The 19,553-nt window shown below is 43.9% G+C and overlaps 1 protein-coding gene across 8 annotated transcripts in view; it reads right to left on the reverse strand.

Moving 5' to 3' along the window:
* pacsin2.L (protein kinase C and casein kinase substrate in neurons 2 L homeolog) overlaps positions 1 to 19,553 on the reverse strand; it is a 44,253-nt gene that overhangs the window by 20,683 nt on the left and 4,017 nt on the right. The window contains exon 1 of one of the 8 annotated variants that reach the window (XM_041585817.1): positions 687 to 809. The exons of 6 other annotated variants lie outside the window; for them this stretch is intronic. The gene's annotated coding sequence lies outside the window, so the exon portion shown is untranslated. Of the gene's footprint in view, positions 1 to 598; positions 810 to 19,553 lie in introns of those variants that run through there. One more of the 8 variants, XM_041585814.1, reaches the window with a different exon arrangement.

Here is a 19,553-nt window from a genome sequence, read left to right on the forward strand (position 1 = left end):
ACAGGTACAATTGGGGGGGGGGGTGTTTCTATTAACCCCGACACAAGATGCCGTATTTGCTTTATGGGCAGGATTAGCAGTGTATATAGTTCTGCAACGATATTATCACCATATGGAACATTGAGCAGCCGCAAGATTGTTAAAGGGACAGTTGAGATTATTAAAGGGACAGTGGAGATTATTAAAGGGACAGGGGAGATTATTAAAGGGACAGCGGAGATTATTAAAGGGACAGTGGAGATTATGAGAAATACATAGCAGTGTAAGAGGCAATACAGACAATAATAGATAGCGGTTACATATGAAGCTGCCCCACTGCCGTCCTGCTGCTTTGCCAATGTGAGTATCATGGACGCGGCTGCAAATCTGCCACCCCAGCAGCTTGTAAATGGATAAATAATAAATAATTCATTTTCTGCCCCTGATACAAGCACAGAGGGGGGAAACAGTATGGCATCTCTCCCTGGCACTTGCCCCTAATAAAGCCACAGAGGGGAGAGAAATGGAATCTCCCGCTGTCCCTCCTGCAGCAGGTAACCTGCTCCTGACAAAGCCAGTAGAAATAGAGGGGAGCTATGGATGGAATAGGGGTACTTACAGTTGCTCCCCGAGGCGTCTCACACTAAGCACATCCCATCCAGGCAGCCGGCACCTTCCCTGCACCCTCCCTGCACCCAGTCACTGACCTTTCCATCCACTCAGTGCTACATCCCAACACATTGCATCACTTCCTGCGAGCAGCTGAATCCTTGCAGCAGGGATAAGGTCATTCCTGAACACTGCAGCACATTCCTGCCCCCACCCTCCTGCTCACTGGGACCTGTTTACATTCTGCGCACTAAGCCGGCCCCTCTCCCCGCAGGTAACACTCACTGCACCCACACAAGGGCCAATGAGGAGCTCGAGGGGCCCCAGCAGTCTCTAATGAAAGAGCTGAATCACTCGTACTGAGAGTAATAACAGCCTGTCAGTGTCTGAGTGTAATTAATGCAACTCCAGCACTGACACAATCACCCCAAACTGCCGCCAGCAATGTGCCCCCCATCCACTCCCTCCATCTGCTGATTGTAATCAAACACCCCAATTAATTCAGTACAGGCAGTTAATATAAACAACAAACACATTTATATGAAGCAAATGATCACTCAACAATCCTACAGTCTAATAACAACCCATCTGCACTACAGCAATTACTGCCATTATTTGTCTTAATAACTAATACTCACTAATAACATGAGCTTTGTACTCAACTGTCAGCTGAGGTGCTGCCTATAGTAACAGTGGGATAATAGTCTCTGGAGTGTGACTGTGGGATAGCAGGTATAGTAGGGAGAGATGGTGTCTATAGTAACAGTGGATAATAGTCTCTGGGAAGGGAGTGTGACTGTGGGATAGCAGGTATAGTAGGGAGAGATGGTGTCTATAGTAACAGTGGATAATAGTCTCTGGGAAGGGAGTGTGACTGTGGGATAGCAGGTATAGTAGGGAGAGATGGTGTCTATAGTAACAGTGGATAATAGTCTCTGGGAAGGGAGTGTGACTGTGGGATAGCAGGTATAGTAAGGAGAGATGGTGTCTATAGTAACAGTGGATAATAGTCTCTGGGAAGGGAGTGTGACTGTGGGATAGCAGGTATAGTAGGGAGAGATGTGTTATAGTAACAGTGGATAATAGTCTCTGGGAAGGGAGTGTGACTGTGGGATAGCAGGTATAGTAAGGAGAGATGGTGTCTATAGTAACAGTGGATAATAGTCTCTGGGAAGGAGTGTGACTGTGGGATAGCAGGTATAGTAGGGAGAGATGGTGTCTATAGTAACAGTGGATAATAGTCTCTGGGAAGGGAGTGTGACTGTGGGATAACAGGTATAGTAGGGAGAGATGTGTCTATAGTAACAGTGGATAATAGTCTCTGGGAAGGGAGTGTGACTGTGGGATAGCAGGTATAGTAAGGAGAGATGGTGTCTATAGTAACAGTGGATAATAGTCTCTGGGAAGGGAGTGTGACTGTGGGATAGCAGGTATAGTAGGGAGAGATGGTGTCTATAGTAACAGTGGATAATAGTCTCTGGGAAGGGAGTGTGACTGTGGGATAGCAGGTATAGTAAGGAGAGATGGTGTCTATAGTAACAGTGGATAATAGTCTCTGGAAGGGAGTGTGGCTGTGGGCATAGCAGGTATAGTAAGGAGAGATGGTGTCTATAGTAACAGTGGATAACAGTCTCTGGGAAGGGAGTGTGACTGTGGGATAGCAGGTATAGTAGGGAGAGATGGTGCCTATAGTAACAGTGGATAATAGTCTCTGGGAAGGGAGTGTGACTGTGGGATAGCAGGTATAGAAGGGAGAGATGTGCCTATAGTAACAGTGGATAATAGTCCTCTGGGAAGGGAGTGTGACTGTGGGATAGCAGGTATAGTAGGGAGAGATGTGTCTATAGTAACAGTGGATAATAGTCTCTGGAAGGGAGTGTGACTGTGGGATAGCAGATATAGTAGGGAGAGATGGTGTCTATAGTAACAGTGGATAATAGTCTCTGGGAAGGGAGTGTGACTGTGGGATAACAGGTATAGTAGGGAGAGATGTGTCTATAGTAACAGTGGATAATAGTCTCTGGGAAGGGAGTGTGACTGTGGGATAGCAGGTATAGTAAGGAGAGATGGTGTCTATAGTAAACAGTGGATAATAGTCTCTGGGAAGGGAGTGTGACTGTGGGATAGCAGGTATAGTAGGGAGAGATGGTGTCTATAGTAACAGTGGATATAGTCTCTGGGAAGGGAGTGTGACTAGTGGGATAACAGGTATAGTAGGGAGAGATGTGTCTATAGTAACAGTGGATAATAGTCTCTGGGAAGGGAGTGTGACTGTGGGATAGCAGGTATAGTAGGAGAGATGGTGTCTATAGTAACAGTGGATAATAGTCTCTGGGAAGGGAGTGTGACTGTGGGATAGCAGGTATAGTAGGTGAGAGATGGTGTCTATAGTAACAGTGGATAATAGTCTCTGGGAAGGGAGTGTGACTGTGGGATAGCAGGTATAGTAAGGAGAGATGGTGTCTTATAGTAACAGTGGATAATAGTCTCTGGGAAGGGAGTGGTGGCTGTGGGATAGCAGGTATAGTAAGGAGAGATGGTGTCTATAGTAAACAGTGGATAATAGTCTCTGGGAAGGGAGTGTGACTGTGGGATAGCAGGTATAGTAAGGAGAGATGGTGTCTATAGTAACAGTGGATAATAGTCTCTGGGAAGGGAGTGTGACTGTGGGATAGCAGGTATAGTAGGGAGAGATGTGCCTATAGTAACAGTGGATAATAGTCTCTGGGAAGGGAGTGTGACTGTGGGATATCAGGTATAGTAGGGAGAGATGGTGCCTATAGTAACAGTGGATAATAGTCTCTGGGAAGGGAGTGTGACTGTGGGATAGCAGGTATAGTAAGGAGAGATGGTGTCTATAGTAACAGTGGATAATAGTCTCTGGGAAGGAGTGTGGCTGTGGGATAGCAGGTATAGTAAGGAGAGATGGTGTCTATAGTAACAGTGGATAATAGTCTCTGGGAAGGGAGTGTGACTGTGGGATAGCAGGTATAGTAAGGAGAGATGGTGTCTATAGTAACAGTGGATAATAGTCTCTGGGAAGGGAGTGTGACTGTGGGATAGCAGGTATAGTAGGGAGAGATGTGCCTATAGTAACAGTGGATAATAGTCTCTGGGAAGGGAGTGTGACTGTGGGATATCAGGTATAGTAGGGAGAGATGGTGCCTATAGTAACAGTGGATAATAGTCTCTGGGAAGGGAGTGTGACTGTGGGATAGCAGGTATAGTAGGGAGAGATGGTGTCTATAGTAACAGTGGATAATAGTCTCTGGGAAGGGAGTGTGACTGTGGGATAGCAGGTATAGTAGGAGAGATGGTGCCTATAGTAACAGTGGGATAATAGTCTCTGGGAAGGGAGTGTGACTGTGGGATAGCAGGTATAGTAGGGAGAGATGGTGCCTATAGTAACAGTGGATAATAGTCTCTGGGAAGGGAGTGTGACTGTGGGATAGCAGGTATAGTAGGGAGAGATAGTGTCTATAGTACAGTGGATAATAGTCTCTGGGAAGGGAGTGTGACTGTGGGATAGCAGGTATAGTAGGGAGAGATGGTGCCTATAGTAACAGTGGATAATAGTCTCTGGAAGGGGAGTGTGACTGTGGGATAGCAGGTATAGTAGTGAGAGATGGTGTCTATAGTAACAGTGGATAATAGTCTCTGGGAAGGGAGTGTGACTGTAGGGATAGCAGGTATAGTAGGGAGAGATGGTGCCTATAGTAACAGTGGATAATAGTCTCTGGGAAGGGAGTGTGACTGTGGGATAGCAGGTATAGTAGGGAGAGATGGTGCTATAGTAACAGTGGATAATAGTCTCTGGGAAGGGAGTGTGGACTGTGGGATAGCAGGTATAGTAGGGAGAGATGTGTCTATAGTAACAGTGGATAATAGTCTCTGGGAAGGGAGTGTGACTGTGGGATAGCAGGTATAGTAGGGAGAGATGGTGCCTATAGTAACAGTGGATAATAGTCTCTGGGAAGGGAGTGTGACTGTGGGATAGCAGGTATAGTAGGGAGAGATGGTGCCTATAGTAACAGTGGATAATAGTCTCTGGAAGGGAGTGTGACTGTGGGATTAGCCAGGTATAGTAGGGAGAGATGTGCTATAGTAACAGTGGATAATAGTCTCTGGAAGGAGTGTGACTGTGGGATAGCAGGTATAGTAGGGAGAGATGGTGCTATAGTAACAGTGGATAATAGTCTCTGGGAAGGGAGTGTGACTGTGGGATAGCAGGTATAGTAGGGAGAGATGGTGCCTATAGTAAACGTGGATAATAGTCTCTGGGAAGGGAGTGTGACTGTTGGGATAGAGGTATAGTAGGGAGAAGATGGGCCCTTATAGTAACAGTGGATAATAGTCTCTGGGAAGGGAGTGTGACTGTGGGGATAGCAGTATAGTAGGGAGGATGGTGTCTATATAACAGTGGATAATAGTCTCTGGGAAGGGAGTGTGACTGTGGGATAGCAGGTATAGTAGGGAGAGATGGTGCCTATAGTAACAGTGGGATAATAGTCTCTGGGAAGGAGTGTGACTGTGGGATAGCAGGTATAGTAGGGAGAGATGGTGCCTATAGTAACAGTGGATAATAGTCTCTGGGAAAGGAGTGTGACTGTGGGATAGCAGGTATAGTAGGGAGAGATGTGTCTATAGTAACAGTGGATAATAGTCTCTGGGAAGGGAGTGTGACTGTGGATAGCAGGTATAGTAGGGAGAGATGGTGCCTATAGTAACAGTGGATAATAGTCTCTGGGAAGGGAGTGTGACTGTGGGATAGCAGGTATAGTAGGGAGAGATGGTGTCTATAGTAACAGTGGATAATAGTCTCTGGGAAGGGAGTGTGACTGTGGGATAGCAGGTATAGTAGGGAGAGATGGTGCTATAGTAACAGTAGATAATAGTCTCTGGGAAGGGAGTGTGACTGTGGGATAGCAGGTATAGTAGGGAGAGATGGTGTCTATAGTAACAGTGGATAATAGTCTCTGGGAAGGGAGTGTGACTGTGGGATAACAGGTATAGTAGGGAGAGATGTGTCTATAGTAACAGTGGATAATAGTCTCTGGGAAGGGAGTGTGACTGTGGGATAGCAGGTATAGTAGGGAGAGATGGTGTCTATAGTAACAGTGGATAATAGTCTCTGGGAAGGGAGTGTGACTGTGGATAGCAGGTATAGTAGGGAGAGATGGTGCCTATAGTAACAGTGGATAATAGTCTCTGGGAAGGGAGTGTGACTGTGGGATAGCAGGTATAGTAGGGAGAGATGGTGCCTATAGTAACAGTGGGATAATAGTCTCTGGGAAGGGATTGTGACTGTGGGATAGCAGTAGGGAGAGATGGTGCCTATAGTAACAGTGGGATAATAGCAGTAGTAATCTGGCAGTAAAGAAATTAAAAAGTTCAGTGGCACAAGGATAAGGGTAGGGTTATGGATTTAAAGCTACAGTTGACCCTAAACACATGGGCTCCACTGGGTGCCTCTTGGTCTGATCTTTACATTACATTAGAGAAGGCTGACTGATTGTTACAGTTGTAAATGGGTTGGTACAATGGGAACTTGTTCCTTATTTTCAAGATGAGGAAGAGGTGTGTTGAAGTGATTAAACTTTGACGTGTAAATAAAAGTAATGTTATTATAAAAAACAATACGATGCCGTCTCCTGAAATAAAGAATAACCGCCATTCAAGGTTAAAGTGATCATTAATAGGGACACTACGCCTTGAATAATTATTCTCTGTACTGTAAAAGGGCAAATATCACATGCCCAGAACATTCCTTCTCTGTATATTTGTATTTATACATATGGGAGGAGGAGGTGCCATATTGATTCCCTTAGACAGTACAGTATGTGGGTATAGCTTATTGTGTGCCCAGAACATTCCTTCTCTGTATATTTGTATTTATACATATGGGAGGAGGAGGTGCCATATTGATTCCCTTAGACAGTACAGTATGAGGGTATAGCTTATTGTGTGCCCAGAACATTCCTTCTCTGTATATTTGTATTTATACATATGGGAGGAGGAGGTGCCATATTGATTCCCTTAGACAGTACAGTATGAGGGTATAGCTTATTGTGTGCCCAGAACATTCCTTCTCTGTATATTTGTATTTATACATATGGGAGGAGGAGGTGCCATATTGATTCCCTTAGACAGTACAGTATGAGGGTATAGCTTATTGTGTGCCCAGAACATTCCTTCTCTGTATATTTGTATTTATACATATGGGAGGAGGAGGTGCCATATTGATTCCCTTAGACAGTACAGTATGAGGGTATAGCTTATTGTGTGCCAGAACATTCCTTCTCTGTATATTTGTATTTATACATATGGGAGGAGGAGGTGCCATATTGATTCCCTTAGACAGTACAGTATGAGGGTATAGCTTATTGTGTGCCCAGAACATTCCTTCTCTGTATATTTGTATTTATACATATGGGAGGAGGAGGTGCCATATTGATTCCCTTAGACAGTACAGTATGAGGGTATAGCTATTGTGTGCCCAGAACATTCCTTCTCTGTATATTTGTATTTATACATATGGGAGGAGGAGGTGCCATATTGATTCCCTTAGACAGTACAGTATGAGGGTATAGCTTATTGTGTGCCAGAACATTCCTTCTCTGTATATTTGTATTTATACATATGGGAGGAGGAGGTGCCATATTGATTCCCTTAGACAGTACAGTATGAGGGTATAGCTTATTGTGTGCCCAGAACATTCCTTCTCTGTATATTTGTATTTATACATATGGGAGGAGGAGGTGCCATATTGATTCCCTTAGACAGTACAGTATGAGGGTATAGCTTATTGTGTGCCCAGAACATTCCTTCTCTGTATATTTGTATTTATACATATGGGAGGAGGAGGTGCCATATTGATTCCCTAGACAGTACAGTATGAGGGTATAGCTTATTGTGTGCCCAGAACATTCCTTCTCTGTATATTTGTATTTATACATATGGGAGGAGGAGGTGCCATATTGATTCCCTTAGACAGTACAGTATGAGGGTATAGCTTATTGTGTGCCCAGAACATTCCTTCTCTGTATATTTGTATTTATACATATGGGAGGAGGAGGTGCCATATTGATTCCCTTAGACAGTACAGTATGAGGGTATAGCTTATTGTGTGCCCAGAACATTCCTTCTCTGTATATTTGTATTTATACATATGGGAGGAGGAGGTGCATATTGATTCCCTTAGACAGTACAGTATGAGGGTATAGCTTATTGTGTGCCCAGAACATTCCTTCTCTGTATATTTGTATTTATACATATGGGAGGAGGAGGTGCCATATTGATTCCCTTAGACAGTACAGTATGAGGGTATAGCTTATTGTGTGCCCAGAACATTCCTTCTCTGTATATTTGTATTTATACATATGGGAGGAGGAGGTGCCATATTGATTCCCTTAGACAGTACAGTATGAGGGTATAGCTTATTGTGTGCCCAGAACATTCCTTCTCTGTATATTTGTATTTATACATATGGGAGGAGGAGGTGCCATATTGATTCCCTTAGACAGTACAGTATGAGGGTATAGCTTATTGTGTGCCCAGAACATTCCTTCTCTGTATATTTGTATTTATACATATGGGAGGAGGAGGTGCCATATTGATTCCCTTAGACAGTACAGTATGAGGGTATAGCTTATTGTGTGCCCAGAACATTCCTTCTCTGTATATTTGTATTTATACATATGGGAGGAGGAGGTGCCATATTGATTCCCTTAGACAGTACAGTATGAGGGTATAGCTTATTGTGTGCCCAGAACATTCCTTCTCTGTATATTTGTATTTATACATATGGGAGGAGGAGGTGCCATAATTGATTCCCTTAGACAGTACAGTATGAGGGTATAGCTTATTGTGTGCCCAGAACATTCCTTCTCTGTATATTTGTATTTATACATATGGGAGGAGGAGGTGCCATATTGATTCCCTTAGACTGTACAGTATGAGGGTATAGCTTATTGTGTGCCCAGAACATTCCTTCTCTGTATATTTGTATTTATACATATGGGAGGAGGAGGTGCCATATTGATTCCCTTAGACAGTACAGTATGAGGGTATAGCTTATTGTGTGCCCAGAACATTCCTTCTTGTATATTTGTATTTATACATATGGGAGGAGGAGGTGCCATATTGATTCCCTTTAGACAGTACAGTATGAGGGTATAGCTTATTGTGTGCCCAGAACATTCCTTCTCTGTATATTTGTATTTATACATATGGGAGGAGGAGGTGCCATATTGATTCCCTTAGACAGTACAGTATGAGGGTATAGCTTATTGTGTGCCCAGAACATTCCTTCTCTGTATATTTGTATTATACATATGGGAGGAGGAGGTGCCATATTGATTCCCTTAGACAGTACAGTATGAGGGTATAGCTTATTGTGTGCCCAGAACATTCCTTCTCTGTATATTTGTATTTATACATATGGGAGGAGGAGGTGCCATATGATTCCCTTAGACAGTACAGTATGAGGGTATAGCTTATTGTGTGCCCAGAACATTCCTTCTCTGTATATTTGTATTTATACATATGGGAGGAGCAGGTGCCATATTGATTCCCTTAGACAGTACAGTATGAGGGTATAACTTACTGTGTGCCCAGAACATTCCTTCTCTGTATATTTGTATTTATACATATGGGAGGAGGAGGTGCCATATTGATTCCCTTAGACAGTACAGTATGGTACAACGTATTGTATGCCCCCAATTTGATTAATCCATACAGACTGGGGATGCAGACCCCCATTACAGGGAAATTTCATGCTAAAATCTCCAAAACAGGGGTCGCTATTGCGACAAAGCCCCCATTAAGGTGGTCACCTTGGCAAATGGCTCGGCCCAAAATGATATAGAATTACTGCCGCCGTTCTCTTTTATAAAAACCCTGCCTTCACAACCTCTTCCAGAGCAGAAAGGGGACATGAAATCCCCAAAGGCAATGTGTATGGAAATGAGAATTCCTATTGCCGTTTATTATCCGTAAAATAGGAACTGCAGACAAAATCACAGGCCGGGGGACATAGGCTACACCAGCGATACGGCTAATGGGGGTTGAGTAGCTGCAGAACCACGTGAGCTCGCACGTTTCACAATTCCGCTCACTAGAAGGTTGTGCAGCCTCCGAGCCTCGGGCACATTTCGCTCAGTACAAGACATGGTTTGTCTTAAAGGGACAATACACACGTCTGTTCCACTCGGCCGAACACACACTGCATTTGTTACAGTTACAGAGTTGTGATTTAAACACACGCCATGTCCATCAAGTTTATCCCAATTCAGCTTCTTGTTGATACACACAGAGTAGAGGCTCTTCACACAATCCAATTCACACGCCAATAACAACCAGTTCCCTCGACTCCACTAAGCCAATTCTCCCCCTCCAACGGCCCTGCCCGCTCACATTTGGGCTGGTAAAACCCCCTTACTAAAAGGTGGAAACCCCTAGTTGTAAATTCCCTAATCTTCCCTGCAGAGTGTCAAATATTCGATTGCAACATTATATCACAACAGGCAGTTCCTATAATTCATACGAATGTGTCTATAAATTGTTATGTCTAGTCTAGTGTGTGTGTATCCCCCCTTAACTGGGCATGTCCGTTCATCGAAGGGCTAGACCCCCCATTTCCAAATTTGTTTGTAATAGGGATGCACCGAATACACTATTTTGGATTCGGACAGACCCCTGAATCCTTCGCAAAAGATTCGGACGAATACCAAACCAAATGAGAATCCTAATTTGCATATGGAGATATGCAAATTAGGGATGGGAAGGGGAAACCATGTTTAACATCCTTGTTTTGTGACAAAAAGTCACACAATTTCCCTTCCCTCCCCTAATTTGTATACGCAAATTAGGATTCGGTCCGGCCAGAAGAATTCGGCCAAATCCAAATCCTGCTAATAAAGGCCGAATCCTGGCCCGAATGAGATTCCTAATTTGCATATGGAGATATTCAAATTAGGGGAAAACGTTTTACTTCCTTGTTTTGTGACAAAAAGTCACGTAATTTCCCTTCCCGCCCATAATTTGCATACTCAAATTAGGATTCGGATTCAGTCCGGCCGGGCAGAAGGACTCGGTCAAATCCAAATCCTGCTGAAAAAGGCCGAATCCTGAACAGAATGAGAATCCTAATTTTCATATGCAAATATGCAAATTAGGGGTGGGAAGGGGAAAACGTTTTACTTCCTTGTTTTGTGACAAAAAGTCACGCAATTTCCCTTCCCGCCCATAATTTGCATACTCAAATTAGGATTCGGTCCAGCCAGCAGAAGATTTCGGTCAAATCCTGCTGAAAAATGCCGAATCCTGAACCGAATGAGAATCCTAATTTTCATATGCAAATATGCAAATTAGGGATGGGAAGGGGACAACATGTTTACTTTTGCATACGCAAATTAGGATTCGGATTCGGTCCGGCCAGGGCAGAAGGATTCGGCCAAATCCAAATCCTGCTAAAAAAGGCTGAATCCTGAACTGAATGAGAATCCTAATTTTCATATCCAAATATGCAAATTAGGGGAGGGAAGGGGGAAAACACGTTTTACTTTTGCATATGCAAATTAGGATTCAGATTCGGTCCAGCCGGGCAGAAGGATTCGGCCAAATCCTGCTAAAAAAGGCTGAATCCTGGCCGAATGAGAATCCTAATTTGCATTATGCAAATATGCAAATTAGGGGTGGGAAGGGGAAAACGTTTTACTTCCTTGTTTTGTGACAAAAAGTCACGCAATTTCCCTTCCCGCCCATAATTTGCATATTCAAATTAGGATTTGGTCCGGCCGGGCAGAAGGATTCGGCCAAATCCTGCTGAAAAAGGCTGAATCCTAAACCGAATGAGAATCCTAATTTTCATATGCAAATTAGGGGTGGGAAGGGGAAAACATGTTTTACTTTTGCATACGCAAATTAGGATTCGGATTCTGTCCGGCCAGGCAGAAGGATTCGGCCAAATCCAAATCCTTCACCGAATGAGAATCCTAATTTTTATATGCAAATATGCAAATTAGGGGTGGGAAGGGGAAAACATGTTTTACTTCCTTGTTTTGTTTCAAAAAGTCACGCAATTTCCCTTCCCACCCCTAATTTGCATATGCAAATTAGGATTTGAATTCGAGTATCTTTGGTGAAGTAACCGATATTTGCCAGAATGCAAAGATCTCTAATGAGATTGGCTCTTGTCGCTGACAACAATTGGCACCCCTCCGACTCCATGCACTTCCAAAATTCCGTCTTTTATACAGAGACGCAGAATTTACGGTTGCTGGCAGAATGCTAGCCCACTGCGCCAGAACTGAAGCCACAGGCCAGAGCTGTGGGCCCAAAGAGGTGTCCCCGAAACAGGTTACGTAGGGCATAGTGCGAATTCCGCTTTCGGTGCACAGCAAGGAGACACTTTTCATGCCCCGAGACCTCTTTAATATTGACCAACTGCAAACACTTCAAGGCAAAGTATCCCAAGAATGTACTTAATACTTCAGCCATTAAATTAACGAGTGGGTACAGAGTGCGACACTCCACAGATCCGGCCAACTCTTATTAGGGAGTTTGAAATGTGGAGGGGAGAGGGGCGATGGCTTATAAAAGAAAAGAAGTGTCCCCATACTGCAATTCAAAAACCATTAATAAAAAAAGAAAGTGACATTTCAGCAAACCAAACTCTGTGCTAATGAAACCAAATATATATAATTTTAGAGCTGCCAAAAGGGGTAATGAGACTTCCCTTCTACACCAGATCACATTGGATCTCGAAATGTCAACAATCCAATACACAGGTTAAAGGTGGCCGTTAAATGCTGCTATATCTGGCCTTTAGCCTAGGGCCCGATGATGTTATGTAATGAGGATTCTCTGCAGGTGGAGCAGGTCGGGTACCCATGGGTTACCCACAAAAACCGGGTACCCTGTGGGATGAGGGTGGAATTTTCAGGTGCAGGTATAGATGCAGGTCTGCAGGTCGCGAATCAGTTCTCCTCTAAATGTCTTATCTTATGTAATATTGTCTTTATTTTACTTCTTTTAAAAAAAATTTAAAAAAAATTCCGGCCCGCCCACTTTTGATGCTGCCACTTCCGCTTTGCAGCAACAACACTTCCTGTTTAATGGTGGTCGGCGGGTTGTGGATCAGGTTGCGGATAAGGCAGTTACAGGTCGAGGTCGAGTAGCCGATCAAAATGCGCTTTGGGTCGTGGATTAGGGTCTTATAAATTGGTTCCGCTAAGGACTCTATCGAAAGCATGGTGGATTCTTGGCCTGCAGAGAAATGCATTCACCTTTGTCTGGCCCTGGCCTAAGGCTAGTGCCAGACGGGGCAGAAATCAGCCCCTGATCGCTAGCGGTCGTGGGCCGATTTCTACCCTATCTGGCCCTAGCCATAGACCGTTTTTTACTGCACATGTATGAAGCCCACAAACAGGCCTGCCTGACCAATAACAATTGGGCAGAGGTAAGGTAAGGAGGATGGTTAGGATCATGGGCCCACAAAGAAAGCACTGGTTTGGGTCGACATAGAAGAGCAGCAGTGATCTCTATAAACACAGGCTGCTAAATACAGTAAATGAGATTATTGTCCCTCTGATCCAAACGCTATACCAAGAGTCAAGAAGAAGAGAACAGAGACTGCGGGTTACACGGAACAAGAAGAAAGAAGAGATGACATACGAGAAGGACACGCGGCCCTTCATCTTGTCCGGAGTCTGATCTCTATAAATTGCCCAAAGCTCATGTCCCAACAGGCACCAGGGCAGCATCAAGGACAAAGGTGTCTAGTGGATACGGCTCAATTTCACTGAGGGGGAACATTGATCAACGTTAGACCTTTCTCCTCCGCTTGTCCTTCAACAAAAAAAAAAGAAATGTTTCTTCTGCATTTAGAGATTTCTTGCCATGTATTTGCTCTTGTCTTCTCACCGAGACGCTCCACGTCATAGGAAGGGACTAGGGAATCCTCGAGGCTTCTGGAAAATTCTCAAGATGGGTAACTATAATGGGAACATCCACACATGGAGAAACTCGGGTGCTTAAACAAACCAAAACATAAAAGCTCAAGGAACGGAATGAGGGATTCCGAGATTAGGGGAAGAGGCTTCTTCTCTAAAGGTGGCCGTAGACCTTTCCAGGAAAGATCGTTCGTTTCACACATGTAGAGCCGAATTGTCAGATATACAGACAGAAACAATAGAATTTTACCTGTATCTGACGATTCAGCACTAACAATGGCCGATGTTCTGATGCCTTCAAAGGAGCCCTATCAAAATTTTCCGGTCAGCCGGAATCGGCGAGCTGACCAATATCCAATTCTTTTGCCGATATCGGTCGGCTTGTCTCCCACCATACACGCACCAAATATTGAAAGAAAATTCCTTTTGTACAATATTATCGTTGTGTTTATGGCCATCTTAAAAATGGCCAATGTTCTGATGCCTTCAAAGGCGCCCTATCAAAATTTTCCAGTCAGCCCAAATCGACGAACTGAGCAATATCCAAGTCTTCTGCCGATATCGACCAGCTTGTCTCCCACCATACTCGCACTCAATATCCAAGTAAAATTCCTTTCGTACAATATTATCGATGCCTCTATGGCCAGCTTAACAATGCCCAGTGTCTGGGAGTCTTCAAAGTAGGGAAACAAGTCTTCTGCCGATATCTGTTGAGTCTCCCACCATACACGCACTGAATATCGTATGAAAATGAATTTCGTATGATATGATCGGTGCGTCTATGGCCACCTTTAGATAAATATGGCCATGAGAACAGGACCTTCTGAATGCACCACCTATGCAACCCAACAAGGGGTTTGTGGGGAACCATCTATGGCCACTTGACTTACTACTTGGGGCTCTCTGCCCACCAGGAACATGCGGAGTAGAAGCCAGGATCAGACCACATTGGTGTACATGGGTATCAGGAGGGGTGGAGGCCTCTGCAGGGGTCTGAAATCTCAAACAAACTGTCATTTTCCAAATATCAGGCTACAATCAATACATCCCCCCTAAAGGTGGCCATACGAGCTAAACGAGCGGATCTCTCCCCGATATGCCCACCTTGAGGTGGGCAATATCGGGCTGATCCGATCGTGGGCCCTAGGGCCCAATGATCGGATCCTAACTAATAGTAATGGGCGGTTGGATCGCAGGACCGCATCAACGAATAGATCAGATGGGATTTTTCGTCCCATACGATCGAGATCTAGCCATCTCCGTCGGGGGGCCCCATACATGGGCCAATAAGCTGCCGACACGGTCTGTCGGCAGCTTTTATCGGCCCGTGTATGGCCACCTTTAGCCATAACAGTCAAGTATGTTAAAATGTAGCCCTCCAGTTAGTCCTCCAAGCCACATAGGGCCACATGCATGAAACGAAGAGCTTGATGGAGCTCAATAAAGTTTGACAGTTACACCTCCCATAATCCTCTGCAGGCCAGTAGCAGGACATGTTACAGAGCTGTATGGAAGCTGGGCCGGAGCAGTGGGAAAGGAATGTGCTGACACAGGCTGAATAAAAGCTGCTCATGAGAGCTCAAGGCTGGACGAGATTTATCCCAAAGATGCAGCCTCGGAGCATGAAAGAAGCAGCGTGAGCATTTCTGGTGCCCTTTTCCACTTTCAAACGCACATTGTTCCTAATGCACAGTCAGCATTTCCATGGGCTGCGGAATATTCAAATAGGAACGTGAAATCACAGGAGCTTGCACTCTATATACACAAATCTCTGTAGACATTGATCATGCTTTGCTGCTCAGCCTTGTAAGAGAGTGAGGTTTAGAATGAATAGCAAGAGGAGCAGCAGATCATGGGACCCCCTCCGTCAGAGATAATGAGGGGCACAGATTTATTAACAGACCAAGGGGGAGATTGATGGGGAAGGGGCAAGTAGCTGAGTGCAGCTTTCTGGTGTCGCTAATTACAATCAAATACAGCCGACTTGGCTGAAATCTATATAGGAGTAAGGGGGGGGGGCAGCCATTGCTCTAAAGGGGAAGTAATGGCAAGTAACATATTAAGCAATAACCCTCCGTCGACCAACACATAGGTTTTTTTGGAACATTCCCTTCTGGCATCCAATCAGAACAGTCAAACTGCTGCCTTTAAGCTCTCGCTGAACTACAGCTCCCAGTTTTTAACCTTACAACCCCACCTGGAGATCAAAAACTGTGCTGGCATGACTTTTCTTTTTTTTTTTCCCATCCTAAGAAATTCTGATTTTGGGGACTGCATTTTGGGGGTTTCAGCTGTGAGGAGACTGACGCTCACCTCCTAGGTCGTTAGGGGGTTGCTATTAGATTGCATTGCCTTAGGCCTGTGTATAAAGCAGCTCCCAGCTGCAACTGCATCCACACCCTGCCTGTACCTAGCCTCAGGCCTCAAGGGAAGGAAAAGTTATTTTGGGAGATTTCTAAATGACCTGGGGCCTGTAAGGCTCGCCTCCTTTCTATATGCACGGTGGTGGGGTGATAAACATGAATATCATGAGGCCACATCCTGACCAACACAGCTACAAACTGCAGCAAAATAGCTACAAGTGATGCTTCGACATATTAGGGAAACCACTAAGGCTCAATGCTGTACAAATCCATCTAGAATTTATATACAGGTATGGGACCTGTTATCCAGAATGCTCGGGACCTGGGGTTTTCCGGGTAACGGATCTTTCTGTAATTTGGAAGGGGTAGATTTATCACAGAGTGAAGTTAGAGATCTCCACAGTCCGCAGAGTGAAATACCGCCTCTCTCCGTTCATTTCTATAGGATTTATAAAGGCGTATTTATCAAATGGTGAACCTTTTTATCAACCTTTGATAAATACGCCTTATAAATCCCATAGAAATGAATGGAGAGAGGCGGTATTTCACTCTGCGGACTGTGGAGATCTCTAACTTCGCTCTTTGATGGCCATAGACGCACAGATAATATCGTACGAAACAAATTTTCGGACGATATTCAGTGCGTGTATGGTGGGAAAAGAGCCGACTGATATCGGGAGAAGACTCGGTCGGCTCGTCGATCGGGCTGGGCAGAAAATTTGGATCGTGTGCCTTTAAAGGCACCAAAACATCGCCCTTTGTTAGTGCTGAATCGTCAGATACAGGTAGAATTCTACTGTTTCTATATGTATATCTGATGATTCAGTTGGGATGAAGTACAGGTATGGGACCGGTTATCCAGAATGCTCGGGACCTGGGGTTTTCTGGATAACAGATCTTTCTGTAATTTGGATCTTCATACCTTAAGTCTACTAGAAAATCATGGAAACCTTAAATAAACCCAACAGACTGGTTTTGTCTACAATAAGGATTAATTATATCTTAGTTGGGATCAAGTACAGGTATGGGACCTGTTATCCAGAATGCTTGGGACCTGGGGTTTTCCCGGATAATGGATTTTTCTGTAATTTGGATCTCCTTCGTTTGAGTCTGCTTAAAAATCATATAAACATTAAATAAACCCAATAGGCTGGTTTTGCCTCCAATAAGGATTAATTATATCTTAGTTGGGATCAAGTACAGGTATGGGACCTGTTATCCAGAATAACAGGTGGTGGTTCAGCCTCTCATTTGCTCTCAGAAACGGAGTAATGATCTTTATTTATACAGAACAACTAGGCCTCCTCTGAAATGGTTAAAACTGTAGATATGCAGAGCACGGCCCTGGCACATCACCATAGCCGTTAAAATATCTACAGTATTAAAGGACAAGGAAAGTTAAACTAAAGAAGTAGCTAGAAATGTTGTACATGATGTTTTGTGCTTCTGTACCAGCCCAAGGCAACCACAGCCCTTTAGCAGTAAAGATCTGTGTCTCCAAAGATGCCCCAGTAGCTCCCCATCTTCTTTTCTGCTGATTCACTGATTCACATGCTCTGTGCTGCTGTAACTTACTGAGCTTAGGGAGCCACTCACAATATACAGTACACATAGAATAGAAATGTCACAATATAAGGCTGATTAGTAATTAATACACATAATTACTACATGGCAGCACAGAAACGAGGGCAATTAGCATCAGCATTTAATAATCGGCAAACCTGTAGCATCAGTTTATATTACAGCCAGGGAAGCTCATTTTCTGCTGGATAATTAGTGACGAGCCCTAAGCTTAGCTTCTCAACAGCCAATCAGAGCCCACTGAGCATGTGAGTGTCACAGACACTTTCCAAGATGGTGACCCCCTGTGACAAGTTTGAAGTCCTGGATCATTGCTGCTATTGACAAGCTCAAACTTTAGCCTCGTGCAATAAGTTCACTGTATAAAATAGGACATTTTTAGACATTCATTTTAGGGTTTAGTTCTCCTTTAACCATTTCCCTTTCACTGCCAGCAGATTCTTCTGGTATTGGATGGCAAAGTGAGTCCCGTGAGGATAAACAACACCATGCTGTGGGCGGGGTTAGACTGGCACTGCACATACCTTAAAACTTCCCCCGTCAGCATTCAGCAGAACAATCATCCCAAACACAACTAGAACGCTATGCCAGACCGAGACAGCAGCTTATGACAGTTTAAAAATGGGCAGTTTTACAGGCAGGAAGGTGCCCGTGCGGAAGATTAGAGGCCAATTTGAGAACTTATCACAGGGCAATGGCCGGGTCATACAGCAGCAAGTAGGGGCCACTAGTTTCTCAGCAGTGACAATTGCACCCAATGTACTACCTGATATGAGCAGTGAGGAGATAGGGAGGGATCCTTACAAGGTACAACTGGGGGGTACAACTGGGGGTCAGGCAGAGAGAACGCTGTGTATTACATACCAAGGATATTACATCACACGCAGGCTGCCAAATACTCCCCATTATCAGTTGCTATTTAACATGAATCACAATGTACAGGGTTGCGGGGAGTGGGGATTCTCCATGTGGTTCCGTCACAGAGAAGAACAACAGACAAGTTTCACTGGGAGGCTCAGCATTCCGTAACCCTCCCATAATACTAATTAACCCACTAACCAGCAAGTGAACATCATTAGCACCCCCAGCTCTTATAAACAAGCCCAGGCACAGAAGGAGAATTATAACACCAGACTGATACGGCAGCAACATTACACCATATGAACTGGAGCAGGTGGGATGCTGGGAAATGTCGGAGAGCAAGAATGCTGGGAGATGTAGTTCAGCAAGGGCTGCAAGGCCACAGCCAATAATGAAAACATTTTATGGAACCGAGAATAAAAGCTTCAAAGAAAGAACCGGGAAACAGCACTGGTTATCTAGTGATGACACTATGCAGATAGAGAGATAGATAGATAGGGAGAGATATATAGAGAGAGAGAGAGAGAGAGAGAGAGAGAGAGAGAGAGAGAGAGAGAGAGAGAGAGGGAGAGAGTTGTATATAGAGAGATATAGAGAGAGAGAGTTGTATATAGAGAGATATAGAGAGAGAGAGTTGTATATAGAGAGATATAGAGAGAGAGAGTTGTATATAGAGAGAGAGATATAGATTATATATATAGAGAGAGAGAGAGAGAGAGATCGAGATATCGAGAGTTATATAGAAAGAGATATATAGAGAGATAGAGAGAGAGAGAGTTGTATATAGAGAGATATAGAGAGATATAGAGAGAGATATAGAGAGAGAGTTGTATATAGAGAGATATAGAGAGAGAGATATAGAGAGAGAGAGTTGTATATAGAGAGAGAGATATAGATTATATATATAGAGAGAGAGAGAGAGAGAGAGAGAGAGAGAGAGAGAGATATAGAGAGTTATATAGAAAGAGATATATAGAGAGATATAGAGTTAGAGAGAGATATATAGATATATAGAGAGAGATATAGAGAGATATAGAGAGAGATATAGATATATAGAGAGAGATATAGATATATAGAGAGAGATATAGAGAGATATATAGAGAGTTAGAGAGATATATAGCGAGATATAGAGAGAGATATAGATATAGAGAGAGATATATAGAGAGAGAGATATAGAGAGAGAGATATAGAGAGAGAGATATAGAGA

Source organism: Xenopus laevis, chromosome 3L (genome assembly GCF_017654675.1).
Source record: "Xenopus laevis strain J_2021 chromosome 3L, Xenopus_laevis_v10.1, whole genome shotgun sequence".
In the NCBI taxonomy this organism is placed as follows: Eukaryota; Metazoa; Chordata; class Amphibia; order Anura; family Pipidae; genus Xenopus; species Xenopus laevis.